This window comes from Patiria miniata, unplaced genomic scaffold (genome assembly GCF_015706575.1).
Source record: "Patiria miniata isolate m_02_andy unplaced genomic scaffold, ASM1570657v1 HiC_scaffold_12, whole genome shotgun sequence".
NCBI lineage: Eukaryota > Metazoa > Echinodermata > Asteroidea > Valvatida > Asterinidae > Patiria > Patiria miniata.
In genome coordinates this window covers 2,940,700-2,949,486 of record NW_024037050.1, presented here as the reverse complement: position 1 = coordinate 2,949,486, position 8,787 = coordinate 2,940,700, and the positions used below count along the sequence as shown (strand labels likewise).

The 8,787-nt window shown below is 38.7% G+C and overlaps 1 long non-coding RNA gene across 1 annotated transcript; it reads right to left on the bottom strand.

Moving 5' to 3' along the window:
* Positions 1–5,418: 5,418 nt before the first annotated feature.
* Positions 5,419–8,515, bottom strand: LOC119745469. Its single transcript, XR_005273629.1, has 3 exons — positions 8,439–8,515; positions 7,989–8,099; positions 5,419–6,376 (listed from the first exon to the last, which is right to left on the bottom strand). It is a non-coding gene; the product is annotated as an uncharacterized LOC119745469 (long non-coding RNA).
* Positions 8,516–8,787: the final 272 nt, after the last annotated feature.

Sequence of the window (8,787 nt, the reverse complement as noted above, 5' to 3'; positions counted from 1 at the left end):
TGATCACCGGCGACGAGGACTCGAAATGAAATTCTGAGGTTGCCAGTGGAGGCACGCATTGGGTTTTTCTCGTCTTTATTTATTCTATCGGTAATTCAGTGCAGCTTTCTGTTTAAAAGAAAAACAGACCCATAAAAAAAGATTTCGAAAAAAATCATTGAGCAATATAATTTATACACATTACAGCAGCTGTCACAGCATTTGTGAGCACCACTCGTGGATGACCAACCACTACCTGAAGATGTGCCATCTTTTGTTTTTACTGTGCAGTCAGCCCAGGGCGATTTCAATATTTCTTCATTAATAAAAGAGAAATTAATACTGTCACCGGCAGGCCAGCTGCTGACGTGCGGCAGACACTAATAAGACAAAGTTAAATAATATTTGATTGGGTTCGTGCTTTCAAATGCTAATCATGCCTGTCCCATTAATTAATTTTTATTGCGAACTCCAAATTAATGCAGCGAGTGTCTCAAACGTTGTGCATATTTCGACTTAATGATCTTCCTCACTTGCTGTCTGTAACAAAGCGATAATTGAGATTAAATTATCTGGCCAAATGTCGCCTTTACTCCAACTGGTGGATTCACCACATGTGTGAGTGTGTGTGTGTGTGCAAACCAGACAAATGTACGTAATATACTGCATCCTTGTTATTTGTTACTTCCAAAACAAATTGGCCTCATTGACAACAGTAATTATTCTGTTAGCTGTCCACATTTCTCTCCTTACACTCCACCAGTGATGTTTAAAACACAGCCCACTTTCCCTGAAGAAAGAAGAACTGTGGCCGAGAAAAAAAATAGGAAAAAGGTAGTATACGAGAAGACCGATGCTATTAAAGTCCCATGTCAGAATGTTGGAGAGGCCGAAACTAGGCCAGGTATTCAAGTCGCTGTTTAGTGAGTCACGCGGGCAAGGAGTATTGATGATATAAAATACGATGAGGCTCTGTAGTTGAAGATGGTGCTGTCAATTTGACACTAGGTGCTTCAAAGCGGCTCGGCAGGATTATATCTTACTCGTTATTGCTCTTTTTTCCTGTTTTTTTTTTTTCCTTCATTTTTTTATCTCCCTCGCTCATGCTGTCACATCATCACCTTGTTATCTGGACAGATCGATGATATCTTTTGGTGGGTATTATTTCCATGGCAATACTGATGCTAAGATATCTAAATTGTTTGATTTGATTCCGTTTAGTAGAATTGCAAGTTCTTTTGAATTTTGGATCACAGCTAAAGCAGTGAACACCTGTTGTTTTGTTCATGTTTTCTTTTTTCCCCTTCTTTCTCATAATAGGGTCAAATGTGAAAAATCAATAACTTTTTTTACAGGAAGTATCTCATCAACCACAAGTGGGAAGGTTCTTGGTTTGTGGACAGTACATGTAGCTCCATGTGAAGCTTTATGATTGGTTAAATTTAAATCTGAATTTGCATATTTGCAGGCAACACCCCCTTCTGGTCACATGGGTATTCATATGCAAATGTGGTCCAGAACTGAGAGTATTAGTGTCATTGGTTTATGTTCATTAGTATTCATGTTGGGTTACCAGTTTGACATGAATACCAGCATTGCAGTTTGGTCACACTTGTACTACAGTATGTATAAAGGATGGTGCATTGCAGTTTCATTGTATTAATTGCTTTCTAATACTTTTCTTACTGTCTTACTAACAGTTGAAAATGATAGGCGACTTCTCGTTGTGAGAAAACTGAAAAATTGGTTGTTTACAGGTTCAAATCCGTATCAAATGACCCCCATGAGCTTTTTGTTTCCTATTTTTAAATTTATTTTTTGGTAATTGATTTATCTCTCTGAAACTGATTTATTTTTTCTTCAAATAAATGTTTATATATTTTATACCAGGGAAGAGAAGGTTTACGGAAAGTCAAACATTTTTATAATTACATGATTTTATGTTTCATTAAAGGGAATATACAACATTTGCAAAAATCAAAACTACCAAGTTATCAAGAATGACAGTCTAAAGCAACCTGTAAAATCGTGGCACCCCTGCTGTGGTCATTTTCAAGAAAAGTGGTATTTTTGCATCAATTTCCAACGCTGTTCGGCTAACCAGCGTTGGAAAAAACCTGACTTTTTTCAAATACTGCCCCCCATTTATCATATTTTGTTAGTTCACAATATCTTTGCAATCGAATACACAGCTATGAATGGGTACAAGCCAGCTAGATTGATTCCCTGACCTTACAACTCCCCGACGTCTATTAATTGCTCCATTGCATCTTAAGGGGACAGGGAACCAGACTACGGGAACATGATTGTTTTTCTTGGTTTTTCCAGCATCTACGAACCCAAACCATCCAACAAGTTAGTGCAACAATATTTGTCATAAAATACTAACCCCCAAATCCATCCATTTCTAAAAAATTACAGCAAAAGCAAACGTTGTATATTCCCTTTAACTGCATACAAAAGGGTCTTTTTGAAGACTTTCTAAACTACCCAAAAATTTTAAATTCACTTTAAAGAAGACACATATTTCAATATGAGAAATCCATAAAGGGCAGGATAGGTTCGGAGGGCAGAATCTCGGAAGCAGCAACAATTTTTCTGACATTTGCCGGTCAGCCAAATAATCGTGCCCTTCAGATATGGTATTCCCTTGATTAGGTATGGTCAGATTTAATTTGCAATAGTATTCTCGTTTTTCCATCGCGGATTGTAGAATTCCATTTCATTAACCACAATAATTTCTTCTGTAGCCATGTTCAAATTGACCCCTAGGCCTATTGGCTCCTAATTCATTTGTGTCATTATCATGGTTACGGTTTCTTGCTGAAAACAGAAAGTCTGTCAGCTTACAAGTTTGATTTTGAAGGAAAAAGGTACATAACTTTGGGGCTGTTGAATAAAACTGAGATGGGCTTGGGAGTTGATACACATGTGTAAGACAGTGACAAAATGTAGTTGGAAACAGTGCTTGTTTAACAAGCAATCAAATTGGATACACCAATGAAGTATGTCTTAAAAGAGCATGTTCTTCCACTCATCTGAAAAAAAAATTACTGAAATTGATCCATGCTATCAGAAGTAATGCATGTTTTACTAAAAGAAACTATTTTTATAGTTGTCCATGGAATGCCAAATTTGGAAGCTATTGAGCTGAGTGAGAAGTACAGATTACACAAAGGCATTCAAATACAAATGAGATTTTAATCAGTTAAGTCAAGACTGAAATATTATTTTTACTGTCAGATTTTCTGTTTTGAATATGAGGAACAAGTCAACCCTTTTTTTTCTGAAGTATTGACGGCGATTTTTGCAAGTTATCCTTTGCAAGTTTTCGTCATTCATAAAGGTGGGAAAACGTCTATGATTCATTGTATTCATCAGTTCGTAGGATGGTAAATGATCTGTGGTGGACAGCTGAATTTTGTGATCTTTTTAGTAAAATAGACATAACTTGGGAATAGAGGATGTGAATTGTGTGAAATTTTCACAGTTACTAGTCAACAACATGTACTTTATCCCTATGTTATTTTTTAAAATGGAGTGAGCCACATATTTTTAAAATGTTGGGTTTTTTGGGGTAATTCGGTCAATTTGTTTTTGACCCTGTAGAGTGCAGTACAACATCCTTTTTTTCCATTGATTTGTTGCGTATTATCAAAGTTAGTTGATCAAACAGGACAAAGGAAACCACCTAGCAGCCTCTTCTTTTATCAAAAGATTGTGGGGGGGGGGGCAATTGCTCCTCCAAACAAAGTCCTCAGCATTATCTCTCCCGACCAGTTTCAGTTTTGAACCTTGAACATTCTTTAATATTCTTTAAATACTTCATTAGCTGCCTTTTCCATGGCACATTATAGATGAATGGATTGGCAAGATATGAACAGAATTGTCAATTGGGTTGAGTTTATTTTCAGAAACTTGTATTAGCAAGTAGCAGGGTGTGTCTAGTCATTTCATGATGTACATGTAGTGTACATGGTTTACTAGCTGTTTTGGTCGGGCACGCCATTCAGTTTGTACTTCCAAGGACCAGGTTCGCTTTCTTGGTATGTTTCAAGCCTTGCTCATTTAAGAGGCAGTAGATCCTTTTTTTCTAACGATTTTTTTTTTTTTTTACACGGAATGTTTAACTCCCATCCATGTCCAAGACAACTTCTTAACCTCATTCTCACTTTCAGTGCAGAAAATAAAGAAACATTTATGTTGGTCCGATAATTGCCACATATTTCAAGATAATAAACCGTCACTTGATAAATCCCCGATCGGCTATCTTTACCCAATCGATTCCCACAGTGCCGTGCCGATCCGTCTCCCCCCATCAATATGTCACGCACGTACGCGCCAAGTTAGAGAACAGCCTCCTTCATTTAATGTTTTCATAAAATTTGGGTCAATCCGATAGCCCGCCTGCTTTAAATTTCACGTCATAAAGTATACCGAGCGGAGAGGAAAGGGGAAAAGGGAGGGTGGGAGGGAAGGAGGCAGGGGAAAAAAGTGAGCTGCGTTTGATGGTATCAAGTATGTACGATGAGTTGGGGTATTAAGTCAGAGATGTCAGCATCATCTTGAATCCTGACACTCCTTAAGCCCCCCCACCTGCCCCAAAGATCTACAGCTGCACGGTAAATTATCAATATTTATTCTACCCCGGCAAAACCATATCAGTTGATCGCGAGCCCACTTCATATCATCAACAGCGCTCTTTCATTTCATCTGAAATTTAAACTGTGATCCATTGACTTGACCCATTTTCAAGTGATGCCTTTTTTTATTTCCTCAATCTCTCGTTCTTTGCTCGATGTCTTCTCATATCATCGGTTTTTACTCATCTCCGTTATCTTTTTTTTTTCTCCTCTCTTGGTAAGATGCGACCCCTGTCCGCCTCCAAATTGGTCGCTAATTTGGCGAAGAAAGTCAATTTGAGAGCAAGGGTTGGTTCAGAGATTTCGGTCAATACGCCTTGCTTTTGTGACTATAGCTCAGGGGAATGTTTATCAAATAACCGTGTAAGATGAAGCCCCAGTGACGAACATCTTCCCACATTTTTTTTCCACTCCAAGTTGTTGTATTTTTCTGTGCCCAGTTAATTTTTTTTTCTGAAACAAATTCAGGCCAAGAATTCTCTGAAGCTCCCAGTATCAGTTCCCCCATTAAGATGCAGTTATGTCCCGACCCCCGGCTGCTCTTCGGTCCGGGAGATGAAATTTGAAATCAAAATTTCCCATCAAATTGACCCATATTTGAAATCCGAAACCCGCCCCACTTTGCTCAGCCTAAATTTAGTTGCAAATGTCAAAATCGAGTCAGCTCGCCCTCCCCTGTGTGACCTGGCGAAATTGGGTCAATTTGACAAGTTATTTTGAATTTTAAGCATTATAAGGGGGGTATTGATGTTCGCAAGCACGTATGATGAATAAAGTGTATTGGTTGAAGATGATGTTGCTGTTATAGCCAATGTTGACTCTGGCCTTCATTTTATTGCAGGCCTTCGTGTCTTGGGCGCGGGCATCTAAGAGCTTCTTCCTTAGTTAAAGCGTATGTGTACATACCAACTCAACCCCCCCCCTTTAATTAACCCAGTTCTCTGCATCTCATATTTCTTTCTGGAAAAAAAACCTGTTTCTCAGTTTGTCTGGCTTTGGCTATCTATTTTCCACGTTGAATATACATGGGTTTCTCTCGCCGTCTTAAAGGAAATTAAATTCGAATGAACATTATCACTACATACTTCCACTGCTTAGCTCAGTTGGGGACATAAAAATTCAATGTAATTTTCAGATATTTTAAAGATCTTTTTTTAATGAAATGTTGAATATAATTGACAAAAACCTAGAGGAGCTCTTGATTTCAATAGTTTTTTTCTCTGAGCACACCACTGCAGTTATTGTTTGTTTTATTTTCATTATTGTAAGTAGTTTTGTTTAAATATAGGAAGAAAAGTCCATACTATTTCACATGCTTTTCTGACGGGCTGTATTAAAGTAAAGTAACTTTGACGCAGTTGAATCAGTTCAGTCTCAATTTTGTTCCACTAATTGATCATACTTATATCTTAAGTTCTCATGGTAAAATTTGATGATACATGTACATGTAGTTGTGTAGCTTGGAAAAAAAGTGTTTAGCAACAAGTCTTAGAAAAGCCTGAATTACTAGTTATACATGTGCCGCAAATAGTTGATAATTGCTGTTGGCCGATTGTCAACTTTTATTTCCCTATCAGATGTGCCTACAATTGTGAGTAGGATCTCCTGGCCATGGGTCCGGTGGAATTGTCTCCCCAGCTCAGCCACTGAATGACACCGAGAAAAAACGTTGTAACCTGCGGCCCGTTTCTCTAAAACGCTTTTGCGTCACCTCGGACATGATTTCAGTTAAGCTTGGCTTCCTTGCTAAATTCCTGCATTCAAAAAAGAAAGAAAAAGCAGCATGAATGAGTAATATGAAATATAGGTCACACCTGTTGTGGAGAATATGGAACAGCAGACGCAGGGATGAGACAGGCAGACTATTTTGGTTCCAGATAGGGCCGATTAAGGATGATGATCAGGATATGGAAATTTTCCCCCCTGGTTAGTGCAAACACCCCCCTCATAGAGGTCATTTTTCCCCCGCGACCCGCATGACAGGTGGGTTGATTCATCTTTAATATCGGGGTCAATTGGGTCTACGCCAAAAAAAAAAGGATAACAATGTATAGAACTCATGTTGCACTTAGGCGCTGATGATGGCATGTTAAGACACTTGAGGGAGTGTGCCCTCTGTTGACTCAGGGTTGAAAGTGGCAGTCGAGTCATATATCGCAGTTGTGTATAGTTGCAAACTACATACAAAACCTTCAATTTTGAGCAGTGCAGCCCATTTTGCTTTGTACCTACATGTATGTGATGTGTGGAAATGAAACCTTTGCTTAAATCAATTGAATAAGGGATACAGAAATTTAGTGTTAAACTTTAATGTCCACTTTGGAATTTTCCCCAGATTTGGGAGAAGGAGTAGCTGATATCCTGAAGGCACACACCTCTGCTCAGAGAGCTGAGGGGGGGGCTTGCTCCCCAGAAAATCTTTAAATTACAATGCCTTCCCTACATTTTTGTGACAATTTAAAAGATAAAGGGAGATTATACACATTCTGTTTTCTGTAATGAACGTAATTTTGCAAACAACTTTTTGTCTGGGAGCCTATTATTTATTTCTTTAAATTCATTTTTTGGGACAACCATGGACTCTTCAGGAGTAAGCCTGAAAAAAACTGGTTGTTTCTCTTTATTCACAAAATGTATCATGTGATCATTGATGGACCTCATAGACAAGGAAAGCACCATGTGAAAACATTCAAATTTGTGATTGTTTCCAAGCGTGTGTGTGCATTTCCTATTGACGGCTACTAGTAACTAAAGTTTGATTGATCCACTTAGACAAAAATGCCTTAACAAGCGAGATAATGAAAAGAATTCGAGCTTTTCCATGTAGAATTTGAGGCAGTTGTTCAGACACTGGTTCAGTAAGCTTCGGGTAGGGATTAGATGCAATACTCAGTGCACGTGCAGACTTCTACATTCATATCAGTGCTCTTCATATTTTCAATATTTAATTTAGTGACATTTTCTATCCTTTCTCTGTATCCACTCATTTAACAGTGTACAGTCCATGTTTTGTACGTACATGTAGTACGTTTTTGAATGCAGCATTTTAAGGCATGTAAAAATACAGACAGAGCCAATGTCTGAAGTCAAACAGAGTATTGGGGGAGGGGGAGACACATAAAGAGACAGCGGATAGACTGACAGCAGATAGACTGACAGACAGCCCAACAGACAGACTGACACAGAGATGGATTGCAAGCTTGTCAGGGTTTGCCGAGAGGAGAGAGAAATGGAGAAAGGAAACGGAGAGGGGAGAAAAAAAAGGAGCGGAATGGTAAAGTGAGCCCCCTGCCCCTCAGAAGCCAGAGCCACCTGGCAGAGTTAATGCCTAATGGATGCAAGCACGACCTTTCTACCTGTACATACCGGGAACACGGGAAATCAGGGAAAAGAGCAACCATGTTCACAGTTAAGCCAGGCCGGGCATTGAAGATCTTTCCCCCAAGCTGAGTGCAGGTTGCTGCTCCACAGACAGCCCTGCATTGAGAAAGAGAAGGTAAGATGTCCTTTGAATGTTTGAGTCAAAAGAAATTGTGTTTATGAGCAAGTTTTGTTCCTTTGAGATATGTTTAATTAGGTTTTAAAAATGACTCCTAACATGAAATAGTTGTTCTTTTTGTCTCTTTTTTTTTAAAAATTATTATCAAAGACGAGATCTTTCAGAATTTTGTCTGAAATCAGAGCTTTTGAATCTGAGAACTTTGCATATCTCTGCACAGAAAAACATTACAAGCTCGGATAGTAATATGAAAGCATTCCACTTTGTCCATTTTCAGATATTTTTTTGTTAATTGCCAACTTATCCCTGATTTTTACCTGGTTTTGATTGTAGGAGGTGAAATTTGAGGCTTTGTGGTGACTGAGTTTCTCCGAGACACGAGTCAGATGAGACCTCACTGGAGCACAGGAGGCTTGGGATTACAGGTGTGTGTATGTTAAGCATTCATTTACAGATCCCATTATTGATTGGGTGGAGTTGTTTGGGGGGGGGGGGGGTTCAAGGGGGGGGCACACTCTCAGCATCCTGCTTGTATCCTCCCATGATTTCAAGGTTGATCATAAATTAGTACAGTTTATTAGAAATAAAACTTAGATAGATGTCAACCTTAGTAGTATAGTGACCACAAATCTTGTTTTGTAGGATTTATTGCTATATGGCCTTTTA